The sequence below is a fragment of the Schistocerca gregaria genome, chromosome 10 (genome assembly GCF_023897955.1).
Source record: "Schistocerca gregaria isolate iqSchGreg1 chromosome 10, iqSchGreg1.2, whole genome shotgun sequence".
Taxonomy (NCBI): domain Eukaryota; kingdom Metazoa; phylum Arthropoda; class Insecta; order Orthoptera; family Acrididae; genus Schistocerca; species Schistocerca gregaria.
Genome location: NC_064929.1, coordinates 152,265,991 through 152,281,098, shown reverse-complemented (window position 1 = coordinate 152,281,098; position 15,108 = coordinate 152,265,991). Strand labels below are relative to the sequence as shown.

General features: G+C 47.1%; 1 protein-coding gene and 1 pseudogene across 1 annotated transcript in view; one reads left to right on the top strand and one right to left on the bottom strand.

Moving 5' to 3' along the window:
* LOC126293423 (unconventional myosin-Ia) overlaps positions 1-15,108 on the top strand; it is a 693,376-nt gene that overhangs the window by 293,287 nt on the left and 384,981 nt on the right. The gene's annotated exons all lie outside the window — the stretch shown is intronic.
* LOC126293767 (5S ribosomal RNA) lies at positions 2,589-2,706 on the bottom strand (annotated as a pseudogene).

Genomic DNA, 15,108 nt, shown 5'->3' with positions numbered 1-15,108 from the left:
CCGGCATTTGCATGGAGCGATTTAGGGAAATCACGGAAAACTTAAATCAGGATGGCCGGACGCGGGATTGAACCGTCGTCCTTCCGGAAAGGGAGGTAATGACAGTGGCACGTAAAGTGCCCTATGCCACACACCGTTGGGTGGCTTGCGGTGTATAAATGTAGATGTGTAGATGTAGATGTAGACCGACTTCGATACCTCTCCTCAGTGCAGCACTCCGTGAATAATGAGCTGCCATTCCCCAAGAAACCTTCCAGCAACTGACTGAACGCGTGCCTGCTAGAATGGAAGCTGTCCTCAAGTCTAAGGGGGGGGGGGGGGGGGAACACCATATTGAATTCCAGCATTCGCGTGGAGGGCTTCACGAACTTGTAAGTCATTTTGAGCCAGGTGTTCGGATACTTTTGACCACATAGTGTATATCTACAACTTACATAATAAATTCTATACATGTATGCTTTATACACTCCTGGAAATGGAAAAAAGAACACATTGACACCGGTGTGTCAGACCCACCATACTTGCTCCGGACACTGCGAGAGGGCTGTACAAGCAATGATCACACGCACGGCACAGCGGACACACCAGGAACCGCGGTGTTGGCCGTCGAATGGCGCTAGCTGCGCAGCATTTGTGCACCGCCGCCGTCGGTGTCAGCTAGTTTGCCGTGGCATACGGAGCTCCATCGCAGTCTTTAACACTGGTAGCATGCCGCGACAGCGTGGACGAGAACCGTATGTGCAGTTGACGGACTTTGAGCGAGGGCGTATAGTGGGCATGCGGGAGGCCGGGTGGACGTACCGCCGAATTGCTCAACACGTGGGGCGTGAGGTCTCCACAGTACATCGATGTTGTCGCCAGTGGTCGGCGGAAGGTGCACGTGCCCGTCGACCTGGGACCGGACAGCAGCGACGCACGGATGCACGCCAAGACCGTAGGATCCTACGCAGTGCCGTAGGGGACCGCACCGCCACTTCCCAGCAAATTAGGGACACTGTTGCTCCTGGGGTATCGGCGAGGACCATTCGCAACCGTCTCCATGAAGCTGGGCTACGGTCCCGCACACCGTTAGGCCGTCTTCCGCTCACGCCCCAACATCGTGTAGCCCGACTCCAGTGGTGTCGCGACAGGCGTGAATGGAGGGACGAATGGAGACGTGTCGTCTTCAGCGATGAGAGTCGCTTCTGCCTTGGTGCCAATGATGGTCGTATGCGTGTTTGGCGCCGTGCAGGTGAGCGCCACAATCAGGACTGCATACGACCGAGGCACACAGGGCCAACACCCGGCATCATGGTGTGGGGAGCGATCTCCTACACTGGCCGTACACCTCTGGTGATCGTCGAGGGGACACTGAATAGTGCACGGTACATCCAAACCGTCATCGAACCCATCGTTCTACCATTCCTAGACCGGCAAGGGAACTTGCTGTTCCAACAGGACAATGCACGTCCGCATGTATCCCGTGCCACCCAACGTGCTGTAGAAGGTGTAAGTCAACTACCCTGGCCAGCAAGATCTCCGGATCTGTCCCCCATTGAGCATGTTTGGGACTGAATGAAGCATCGTCTCACGCGGTCTGCACGTCCAGCACGAACGCTGGTCCAACTGAGGCGCCAGGTGGAAATGGCATGGCAAGCCGTTCCACAGGACTACATCCAGCATCTCTACGATCGTCTCCATGGGAGAATAGCAGCCTGCATTGCTGCGAAAGGTGGATATACACTGTACTAGTGCCGACATTGTGCATGCTCTGTTGCCTGTGTCTATGTGCCTGTGGTTCTGTCAGTGTGATCATGTGATGTATCTGACCCCAGGAATGTGTCAATAAAGTTTCCCATTCCTGGGACAATGAATTCACGGTGTTCTTATTTCAATTTCCAGGAGTGTATATTCTGCTACTACTTTCTGGGAACCGTTCCTTTATACTGATGTCCTCTGCCGTATTTTGCCCGGCAAGCTTATCTTACCTCTCCAGCCCCCCTCAAACAGTTTCTTTTCAGAAACGAGAAAACCAGACAAGAGGCATGTTCGCACCCGGACCGCAATACAAATAGCCATTTGTGCCTGCGGCGCCCGGCGCGCACAGCAGCTTTTAATTACAGCAGCGCGTTTTTTGCGGTGGGAGCGCTTCCTTATTAAGCACTGCCCAACGTGGCCGAGCAGAGTACTCTGGTAAACGTCAGATCCCGGTCAACGCCACCACCAGGCGCGGCATACTGAAGTAAGGATGAATGGGCCGTGTCCAAGAAGTGACGTTACGTTGATACGAACTGTTATAGGGCGTTATCAGTGACGTCATAGCAAACATTTTAACTTGAAACTCTTCTATTGGTGCTTGTTTGACTGCAAAAACAACAATATGGGATTGTGGTTGCGCCTTGATGCAAAACACTCCGTCTTCAGGCCACAAGCGGCCCTTCGGGACCGTCCGACCGCCGTGTCATCCTCAGCAGAGGATGCGGATAGGAGGGGCGTGTGGTCAGCACACCGCTCTCCCGGTCGTTATGATTTTTTTTTGGCTGGAGCCGCTACTGTTCGGTCGAGTAGCTCCTCAATTGGCATCACGAGGGTGAGTGCACCCCGAAAAATGGCAACAGCGCATGGCGGCCCGAATGGTCACCCATCCAAGTGCTGGCCACGCCCAGCGGCGCTTAACCTCGGTGATCTGACGGGGACCGGTGTATCCACTGCGGCAAGGCCGTTGCCTTCATGCAAAACACTTTAATTATTCATTTATTCCCCCAAACTAGTTTCAGCCATCAACATTGGGTTCTTTGATATGAACTCAAGAGGTCAGGGGAGTGCAGTAAGTGGTATAGCGCTTAACAGCCCCATCAGTCAAACAACTCAGTAACGGCTTGCACCGAACGTGCTTGAGCTTCATTTTTGGAGCACAACCTGCGACCAACTTAGAGTCAGATGTGGTGACACTTTCTGCAGGACCTGACCATCATTTTCCTGGGACAATGATCAAGCACGTACACTGCAAGCTGTTACTGATTGGTTTGGTTATTGGGGCTGCTGAGTGTAGTACCACCCACTGCACTCCCTTGACTTCAGCCCTCGTAAGTTCAACTCTATTTCTAAACTGAAGGAAACTCTTCACGGCATTCGGTTCAGAACTGCTACAAATTCGTCGGGCAATACGCCGCGCCGCTTGAAATGTCAACAAAACTGGCACCGCTAAGAGTATCCCACGACTTCCACATCGCTGGCAACGGGCTATACACAATGCTGGTGACTACTCTGAAGGTTAGTAAAATTTTGAAACACGCATCTATTTTGTACGAGCTGTAAATAAATAGTTGCCACTAATAAAGTTCTAACCCATGTATTCTGAAGAATTTCATATTCTTCATACTTAGCAGTAAATATGATATAAAGGAAGCGAGACTGAAAAAAAAAAACGCAAACTACAAGGGGAAGAACGTTTTGCCAATGCTCATGGTTTAGAATGCAGCACATATTGTGCACTATTTTGGTATTGATACTTTAATAAATTGCACTAAAACGGCTCTTGTGGCAATTCATGTAACGCTGAAACCCACGCGTTCATACTTTTGAGCAGAAACCGTCATGTCCAGTAGTTATAAACATTTAATATTTCGGTGCCTATAATACATATTTGGAACCTTTTGGATCTAGAGTAACATACTCTGTAGGGGAAGATGTGGGATTTTGCTGAGCAGCTTTCAGTTATTGGTCCTTCTGATAATCATATTTCTGGTACCAGAGTGATATTTTCACTCTGCAGCGGAGTGTTCACTGATATGAAACTTCCTGGCAGATTATTACTGTGTGCCGGACCGAGACTCGAATTCGGAACTTTTCGAGTTCGAGTCTCGGTCCGTTACACAGTTTTAATCTCCCAGGAAGTTTCATATGTTTCCGCTGCTCCTGAAAAATTGTCGTACTCGACATAAGGGCTTTCTGATTTTATCAGTTCAGTTTAGGAACACGTAGTGGCAGTCTATTGCGAAACCCCATGTTCGCCGATGTGTGCTGAATGGTGCGCTGCGAAACACTCGTATCTGCACCGACACTGTGCTCTGTCTATAGATCTGCCGCAGAACGCCGCGTATTCTGGTTTATATGGCGAGCAAGACTCCCACGTACACATCCTGTGACGAGGATTGGACGTCCAACACCTTGTCGCCTGCTCTCGTGCTTTCACCGACCTATAACGACTTTCCACGGATGCTCCACGACAATAGCATGCGAACAGCCGACCGGCTCCTTCTTTTCCGACAGGTTCACTCCCACGCGCCAAGGCACAACAGTATGCCCTGTATCACAGTCGCTCATGTCAGCGGATTTCCCTTTTTGCGTGCCGCATCGTCGCTAAAGTGATCACCCATTCATCTCTGCTCCGCTTTTTTTATCGCAGTGGGCAGTGGTCGTAATGTTTTGCCACATCAGCGTATTAAACGTTAAGCATATAATCATCGTAATATTAATACGTGAACATGAAAATTGAAATACCGATTTTCAGTGTTGATTGTACAAGGATGCCAATGAATCTTATATCCACTACTGGCCATTAAAATTGCTACACCACGCAGATGAAGTGCTATAGACGCGAAATTTAATCGGCAGGTAGAAGATACTGTGATATGCAAATGATGAGCTTATCAGAGCAAGGTTGGCGCCGGTGGCGACACCTATAACGTGCTGACATGAGGAAAGTTTACAACCGATTTCTCACACACAAACAGCTGTTGACCGGCGTTGCCAGGTGAAACGTTGTTGTGATGCCTCGTGCACGGAGGAAAAATGTGTACCATCACGTTTCCGACTTTGATAAAGGTAGCCTATCGCGATTGCGGTTTACCGTATCTCGACATTCCTGTTCGCGTTGGTTGAGATCCAATGACTATTAGCAGACTATGGAATCGGTGGGTTCAGGATGGTAATACGGAACGCCGTGCTGGATCCCAACTGCCTCGTATCACTAGCAGTCGAGATGACACGCATCATATACGCATGGTTGTAACGGATCGTGCAGCCGCGTCTCGATCCCTGAGTCAACAGATGGGGACGTTTGCAAGACAACAACCATCTGCACGAACAGTTCGCGACGTTTGTAGCAGCATGGACTATCAGCTCGGAGACCGTGGCTGCGGTTACCCTTGTCGGTGCATCACAGACAGGAGCGCCTGCGATGGTTTACTCAACGACGGACCTGGGTGCACGAATGGCAAAACCTCATTTTTTCGGATGAATCCAGGTTCTGTTTACAGCATAGTGATGGTCGCATCCGTGTTTGGCGACATCACGGTGAGCGCACATTGAAAGCGCGTATTCGTCATCGCCCTACTGGCGTATCACCCGGCGTGCCATTGGTTACTCGTCTCGGTCACCTCTTGTTCGCATTGACGGTACTTTGAACAGTGGACGTTACATTTCAGATGTGTGACGACCCCTGGCTCTACCCTTCATTCGATCCCTGCGAAACCCTACATTTCAGCAGGATAATGCACGACCGCATGTTGCAGGTCCTGTACGAACCTCTCTGGATACACATAATGTTAGACTGCTGCCATGGCCAGCACATTCTCCAGATCTCTCACGAAGTGAAAACGTCTGGTCAATGGTGGCCGAGCAACTGGCTCGTCACAATACGCCAGACACTACTCTTGATGATCTGTGGTATCGTGTTGAAGCTGCATGGGCAGCTGTACCTGTACACGCCATCCAAGCTTTGATTGACTCAATACTGAGGCGTATCAAGGCCGTTATTACGGCCAGAGGTGGTTGTTCTGGGTGCTGATTTCTCAGGACCTATGCACCCAAATTGCGTGAAAATGTAATCACTTGGAAGTTCTAGAATAGTATATTTGTCCAACGAATACCCGTTTATAATCTGCATTTCTTCTTAGTGTAGCAATTTTAATGGCCAGTAGTGTAATTCGAAGTGTACGTTGCTATAGGTGCGCACAAAGATGACGTCATGTGTGTATGTAGCCGTTAAGAGTGGCCAAAGGAAGTAGATGTTCCTATATTCGTGACTGTCATGATACCTTCTCTATCACGCGTTATAGTCTCCAGTAAGTGAAAATCGATATATGAAGTGCTACCACCGTCTATTCTGCGTACGAGTGAGATTCTGTGGCAGAAATCGTCCATCGAAGCAAAAATGTTTCATGGAATCGCATTCCAGCGGCGTTCGTGTTTATTTGGTTCATTTGTACTGAGACAACCATAACGGGCAGCTACAATGTGACAACACTATCTGATGATATTCTCAGCAATGGAAATCAAGATATCGTAGTAACAAAGTCTGTAAAGAACGTTGTATATTTCCGTCCTTATCGCGCTTACTTTTTCGTGGTCATTTGCCGCCGTTATCAGGAAATTTGAAGGAAGTTCCTAATTTTTAATTTCTCCATTTGGAATAATTTTAGCGTCCGACTCCCCTTTTTTACTGAAACTATGTTTTTTTTAGGCTGTGAAAAGAAGAATGACGCCAACAGGTCGGAGTGAAAAACTCAGAGCTAGACAGGCAATTTTTGCGTGGACAAAGGAAGAGTAAAGCGGATATTTATAATGATAATTCATCTGGTATATTGAAAGATCATAATATCGATACGTGATCGTCAAAAATTGAAGTAGTTGCTTTTGAATACATTGTGGGAGTGAACAGTGATCAATGTGTTACAAATATTTACTATCAAAAGCAGTCTTGATCTCAATTTATTTACTATGGTGAGCGGTGTCGACCACTACTGTGATCTTCAGACCAGTGAGTAAGAACCTCCTTCTAGTGGTAAATCACTTATTCATTGGTCTGAAGATAGCCACAGTAGTGGTCGAAACCGGTCACCGTGATAAATAAATTGTGATTAAGACTGCTTTTGATAGTACAAAAAATGAAGCACCGATTTTTAATATTAATTATACAAGGAAGCTAATGAAACTTATCTAATTCGAAAGGTACCTTGCCACAGACGTGAAGAAAAAATTATGTATGTACATAGCCATTAAGGGAAGTAAAAGGAAGAAGACGTATACAGCTAATATGTAAAATGTATGTTTTTGCAGGTGTCCGTATACTTTTGATCATATAGTGTAGTATTAATCCCAGCGGCTGGGGAATAACTGTGGAGTGGCGGTGCGTTTGAAGGTCACTTTTATACGCTGTTCTTCAATAACTCGAAAACTAGGGTCTCTACCTAAAATGTATTCCGCAACAAAATTTCACTATATTAAATTTCCTACGGAAAGGTCTTGTTAATTTCTGCTGTATGACTAATTGTTTGCTCGGAGCGAGCGGGGGAATACGAAAACCTCAGGAGTGATTTTTGAAGGCCTCAGCTGAATCTCCATGTATGCAATTAAACTACTCTGAAGTAGTAGCAAATTTAATCACAAATTTCATTGCGAGCTTGCATCTATGGCTCTATTTCTCTCCGTTTGCATCGACTCTGAAGAGGCGGTAGCAGTTTAGGAAACCAACAGGAAACTCTCTTGCCTGCAAAATATGCAGGGCGTGATTTTTTTTCCCCTCCAAAGTTGCTCCCTTCACAAATAACATTTTCTCTCCGCCCTCGTCTTTTATGAGTTCGCTTCTTGCCTGGAGAGGGTACGTCAAGGAGAAAATACATGTATTTTAATCTTTTAGAGACTAATATTAGTTCAGATCGCATAAAGCGAGAGTTATGCAAGTCGGGAATTGGGCATCTGACGTTCTTCATATCAGTAACTGCATATGAGATGAATTTAAGTAGCGAGTTGTGGAGTATTCGTTTAGGTGACCCTTCTGGGTGGTTTGATACTGTAATGTGGGCAGAGTTGAACTAGGGCTGAGTACAACCGTCAAACCATTCACTTGGCATTCGTCTTAGGCTTATTTTGAGACGGGACGTTCGGCATCAGAGGGACTTTGTTTGGAAGGAAGGCAAATTACCGGCTTAACGTCCCATCGAGCTGACAGTATCAAATTGGGGGAGGAATTCAGTGTATTGTATGAATGGAGTGGCTTCTATCATCCAGTCTCTCGGCGGTTTGTTATACAGATTGTACCAAATATTAGCGCAGATATTTTTGTATGTGGTGCCTCAATATGGAAACACATGAGTGTGGTGATAGTTTTTTCTCTGCGTCAAACAGTCTTCCCGTACACACGTCACCAACTTTACGATCTGATGTTTTCCGCACTGTCGTACTGTTCCACTAAGTGAACTGCATCTGTCAGTACAGACGAACTGTTTTGCACCCACGCGTCCACACTTCGACACCTTACTTCTTGCCCAGGGAAGAAGAAGCATTAATGGCTTGCTCTTGCCACCTGCACTTGGAGTACTAACCAACATAAAAACATATAACTTGTAAGGGCTGTAATTATTAGTCCGCAAATGACATAAATGTGAGATAGAAAGCGAAAAGGGACCTCTTGTCTGAGAAGTAAAGTTTCCAGCCCAAGAAATATCATTTCATAATGTCTAAAATATCTATTTTCGTTTTTTTTCGATTTTGTAGTAATTTATTTCACTCTGTACACACTCTTACTGTTTGAAAGTTATTTTAACCCAACGGGAATCAGTAATATCATTAAAAGCAATTGATCTAAGTTTTCTGAAAATGGACCTCTAGTCGTTATGACGATATATCATTGGCCTGAGAAATAAATCTCTCAGCTGTGTATGGAGTGCTTAAAAATAGTAGCTCCTGAACTTTATATTGTTTTAAGGAGCTCAGAGTACTTATGTATAAAAGAAGAATGTTTTGCGAGTACAGTAGTGCCAAATAAGGTAAGTGGTCCTCTTTCATGTGAGAGTTATACATGCCTACAGTGGCTACCAATTTGTAGCCGGTAGCCCTAAAACGCCAACTGACAGCCCACGTTACTGTAGTAACAAAAACCTACACTTTCAACTCTGATGTGGTTGCTAGAAATGAAAAAGGTGAAGTTGCTGCGAATAGATATGACGGGCTAAGTATCTTTAAGAACAGTAGTGCTAACGAAGTACCTAACGTTACTAAGTATATCCACTTCGAGTTCATTAGGTACAAAGGTAGTGTACACTAAAAAATGTACATTGAAGTAAATGAATGTGTGCACCGCATCTTCCCTGGAAAAAAAGCACCTATAGGATTTCCTGCTGCAGTAATTCCAGCAGATGATTAAACGAAAAAGCTTACCTAACAAAACAAAGAAAAAGAAAAAAAATCAGGACCTATTGCTAAGAGGAATAAAAAGACATTCTGTGTCCTGAAATAGAACCAGAAATTGAACCAGAACCTCAACTTAATGAAGATGGCGAGGAAGAACCTTACCAGCTAGATATTCTAGAACCAAAAAAGAAGAGGTGAAAATGTTGTTTGTGAACGCTCTTGGACGCCTTCAGACATAAGTATTTCAGAAGTAGGAATCAAATCCTGTATCCACTATAAAATAAGATATCGCAATAATCTATTTTTAAGGTCTCTCTTCCGTTTACTGGTTTCAGAATCAAAATTTGGTCAAAGATATGCTATGACACACAGTAAAATTACGAATATTTTGCCAAAAAGTCTTCAAAGAATACGCTAATTTTTCTGAAATTGAGGCAGATTTACTTGGTTTTAAATTTTTATGTACTATAGTGTGCTGTAGATCTGAAGGGGTTAAACACTTTATGTGCAATGTTAACTTGAACAGGTCTATACCATTTGACAAAGGACATTTTAAGGGTAACACATGTTTCTGAAGTAAGTAGAGTTAAACAATGGTAATAAAGTGCAACTTCAAAACGCATTATCTCAAATACACCTATATTCCGTCACCAATATTCATCCTCTCATAACTCACTCACATTTAGAGATATAATTCTATTGTTTTTGCGACTTGTTCAGAATTTAAGGCTGAACACAAAAATTACGATAGCTTAGAATCCAAAATTTTCTACTGGAGGTCCCCTTTCGTTTTCCGTCTCATATACTGATGCAATGTTGATCAGTATGCCGTCCTCAGTCTCCAATAGAAACAACTGCAAAAAAAAAAAAAAATGGTGCAAATGGCTCTGAGCACTATGGGACTTAACTTCTGAGGTCATCAGTCCCCTAGACTACTTAAACCTAACCAACCTAAGGACATCACACACATCCATGCAAGACGCAGGATTCGAACCTACGACCGTAGCGATCACGCGATTCCAGACTGTAGCGCCTAGAACCGAGTCCAGAATGTGTTTTAATATTCTACAGCAAACGAATGTCAAAGATATTGGACGCTGGTTTCGTAAACAGGTATGACCTATGTTTTCTGTCACCAATCTTTCATACAGTTAAGACCCGTGCTTTCTTCTAATTACTGGCCGCGGTTTCTAATTAGAGGGATCTATAGTACACTCCTGGAAATGGAAAAAAGAACACATTGACACCGGTGTGTCAGACCCACCATACTTGCTCCGGACACTGCGAGAGGGCTGTACAAGCAATGATCACACGCACGGCACAGCGGACACACCAGGAACCGCGGTATTGGCCGTCGAATGGCGCTAGCTGCGCAGCATTTGTGCACCACCGCCGTCAGTGTCAGCCAGTTTGCCGTGGCATACGGAGCTCCATCGCAGTCTTTAACACTAGTAGCATGCCGCGACAGCGTGGACGTGAACCGTATGTGCAGTTGACGGACTTTGAGCGAGGGCGTATAGTGGGCATGCGGGAGGCCGGGTGGACGTACCGCCGAATTGCTCAACACGTGGGGGGTGAGGTCTCCACAGTACATCGATGTTGTCGCCAGTGGTCGGCGGAAGGTGCACGTGCCCGTCGACCTGGGACCGGACCGCAGCGACGCACGGATGCACGCCAAGACCGTAGGATCCTACACAGTGCCGTAGGGGACCGCACCGCCACTTCCCAGCAAATTAGGGACACTGTTGCTCCTGGGGTATCGGCGTGGACCATTCGCAACCGTCTCCATGAAGCTAGGCTACGGTCCCGCACACCGTTAGGCCGTCTTCCGCTCACGCCCCAACATCGTGCACCCCCACTCCAGTGGTGTCGCGACAGGCGTGAATGGAGGCACGAATGGAGACGTGTCGTCTTCAGCGATGAGAGTCGCTTCTGCCTTGGTGCCAATGATGGTCGTATGCGTGTTTGGCGCCGTGCAGGTGAGCGCCACAATCAGGACTGCATACGACCGAGGCACACAGGTCCAACACCCGGCATCATGGTGTGGGGAGCGATCTCCTACACTGGCCGTACACCTCTGGTGATCGTCGAGGCGACACTGAATAGTGCACGGTACATCCAAACCGTCATCGAACCCATCGTTCTGCCATTCCTAGACCGGCAAGGGAACTTGCTGTTCCAACAGGACAATGCACGTCCGCATGTATCCCGTGCCACCCAACGTGCTCTAGAAGGTGTAAGTCAACTACCCTGGCCAGCAAAATCTCCCGATCTGTCCCCAATTGAGCATGTTTGGGGCTGGATGAAGCGTCGTCTCACGCGGTCTGCACGTCCAGCACGAACGCTGGTCCAAGTGAGACGCCAGGTGGAAATGGCATGGCAAGCCGTTCCACAGGACTACATCCAGCATCTCTACGATCGTCTCCATAGGAGAATAGCAGCCTGCATTTGCTGCGAAAGGTGGATATACACTGTACTAGTGCCGACATTGTGCATGCTCTGTTGCCTGTGTCTATGTGCCTGTGGTTCTGTCAGTGTGATCATGTGATGTATCTGACCCCAGGAATGTGTCAATAAAGTTTCCCCTTCCTGGGATAATGAATTCACGGTGTTCTTATTTCAATTTCCAGGAGTGTATATCAAGCGCATGATCACGTTTTTGTTTCAGGTTCCTGATTGGGGTACGATACTACCGCGACTACAGCAAGTTTACTGAAAATATAAATACCTCTACTTGTTTTAGTTGCGTTCTGTATTGTGATATTGATTGTTGCTACAACTGCCCCCTGATCAGTTACCGCATTTTCAGTTACTGCATTTTCTATTTGGAGACCCTGCAAGAGGTCAGGTCTGTTTGTTGCTATTAGATTCAATAGATTTCCATTACGAGAGGGCTTTTCAACGATCTGGTCTAGGTAGTTATCAGAGAATGTATGAAGTAATGTTTCGCAGGATGTCTCGTTACGCCATACACTCTAATATACACTAGGCTTTTCCCAGAATTAAAACCGAGTGAAGTGGGGCAGTGTTTAGTAAACTGGACCCGCATTCGGGAGGATAATGGTTCAAACCCGCGTCCGGGCATCCTGATTTGGGTTTTTGCGAGAATCCCCTAAATCGCTTCAGGCAAATGCCGGTCTCGTTCCTTTGAAAGGGCATCACCTACTTCCTTCCACAATCCGATGGGACCACTGACCTCGCTGTTGGTCCGTCCCTCGACTCAACGAACCAACCAGCGACCTAGAATTAAAGCTTTGGGGTGGACGGAAATACGGAACTCGAAAAACACAGTACAGTACCATGCCTAATGTGGTTTAGGAAAACCGTTGGCATTCAACATAGCTTACAGTCGTCTCGGAATGAAAATTCAAGTCCTGTATGGTTTTCAAGGGAATCTTACGAATCTTACACAATTAGGGGCAATCTTGTCTCCTCTATAGACCACAAAGGCTCATTAATACTGAGAGCTGATGACTGCGGTAGCCAGGCGAGATACGACAACGCATCGTCGTACTGACGTTACCAGTTCTGGATGATGCAAGCTATGTGAACCAGGGCTCTATCGTCACGGAATACGGAACCACAACTGGGGAACTAAGACTGTACCATGGGACAGACCTAATCAGCAACAATGGTCGCGTAATCCTTGGCGATAAGGTGATCGTGCAGAATAACCATAAGGCACATGAAATCCCACGAAACGGTTGCCGAAATCATTAAAGAACCCTAACCCTGTTTCGCTATTGGGACTAAACTCTGTCAGAAGTTGGAAACAGTGTGAAACAAGACTCACCCGACCAAATTAATTTCTTCCATTGGCCCATAGTCCAGGTTTTATGGCTTTAGCAACACGTATTGCTGTTACGGGCATTCACATTACTGATGTGTAGTTTTGGAATTCTTCCCTGCTTATTGAGCTCCCTCCCTTTTGGTTTGGTGCTGACATGGTTTGCGAGTGTGACAGTCAGTCCTGCAGTGACCTCTCAAGCTGTCCTGCTCTTATTCTCCCGCTGCAACCATTTTCAATAGCCGTCTGTCTCTGTCACTCCACACACAACTCCGTCCGCCTTGTGACTTCCGGTTTCTCTGCATACAGTATAAATCTTCGATACGGTGCCTCTTGAAACACCAATCACTCCGGCTATCTCGCTTACGGAATCACCAACCGCACGAGCACCAACAATTTCCCCGTGTTCGAGTTCACTTAGCTCCAACCACGATGCACTGACAGCTACACAGAACACTTCTGAGCACGAGTGACGCCTGAAACGTATTGAGAACATTACAAAGTTGCCGTCTTTGGTACGACAGCGCAACCTGCAGGCAGGCTCCGCTAGCATCTGCATTTATGTTGAAAAATGCATTTCTCGCTGCGTTTCCATATTTTTGTCCACCCACCCTGTAGTTTCCATTCTTCGGTTTACGAGAGGCTTCTCTTGGTTACAAGGCCAATGCTGCAACAGCAAACCCCTTCCAAAATATGTTTGTACACACATCAAAAAAAGTTTAGCATTAGCCCGGTTCCGAAAACACCTGAAGATAGACGTTGACTGTGGATATTGCATCACAGACACAGTCCCTTTGACTATTCAGAGATGTCACTAAACCTACCCAAAGATGTAAACTACCATGCATGAGCAGCACCTATTAGGCGCACGGGGTTCGACAGCTGATCAGCTCCAGTTCAAATGTTTCTGAGCACTATGGGACTTAACTTCTGAGGTCATCAGTCCCCTAGAACGTAGAACTAGTTAAACCTAACTAACCTAAGGACATCACACACATCCATGCCCGAGGCAGGATTCGAACCTGCGACCTTAGCGCTCTCGCTGTTCCAGATTGTAGCTTCTACAACCGCTCGGCCACTCCGGCCGGCTCAGTTCCAGTCATACCACCAGGAAGGAGGTACACGGCTCGTGTAGTTCATCCATGCCTAGACTGCCAGTACCGCGGTTCGGTCGCGTCCGCATTGTTACTTTCTTGCCAGGAAGGGCTCTCAACAAGAGAAGTGTCCAGGCCGCGCGGGATTAGCCGAGGGGTTTAATGCGCTGCAGTCAAGGTCTGTGCGGCTGGTCCCGGCGGAGGTTGCCGACTCCTCCCCCGGGCATGGGTGTGTGTGTTTTTCCTTAGGATAATTTAGGTTAAGTAGTGTGTAAGCTTAGGGACTTGAACCGAAAACATGTTCGGACACGGAGGATATACAGAGAGACAGGAACTGTCGATGACATGCCTCGCTCAGGCCGCCCAAGGCCTACTAGTGGATGACCGCTACCTACGGATTATGGCTCGGAGGAACCCTGGCAGCAACGCCACCACGTTGAATAATGTTTTTCGTGCAGCCACAGGACGTCGTGTTACGACTCAAAACTGTACGCAATAGGTTGCATGATGCACAACTTCACTCCCGACGTCCATGGTGAGATCCATCTTTGCAACCACGACACCATGCAGCGCGGTACAGATGGGCCCAACAACATACCAAATGGACCATTCAGGACTGGCATCACCTTCTCTTCACCGACGCGTATCGAATATGCCTTCAACCAGACAATCGTCGGACACGTGTTTGGAGGTAACCTGGGCAGGCTGAACGCCTTAGACACACTGTGCAGCGAGTGCAGCAAGGTGGAGGTTCCCTACTGTTTTGGGGTGGCCGACGTACGCCGCTGGTGGTCGTGCAGCAATAGGGCGTCGTGTTACGACTCAAACTGTACATCCATGATGCGCAACTTCACTCCCGACGTCCATGTTGAGGTCCATCTCCGCAACCACGACATCGTGCAATGGTGGGCCCTACAACATGTCGAATGGACCATTCAGGATTGGCATCACACTCTCTTCACCGATGAGTGTCGCATATGCCTTCAACCAGACAATCGTCGGAGGCGTGTTTGGATGCAACCCGGTCAGGCTCAACGCCTTAGACACACTGTCCAGCGATTGAATCAAGCTGGAGGTTCCCTGTTGTTTTGGGGTGACTTACGCCGATGGTGG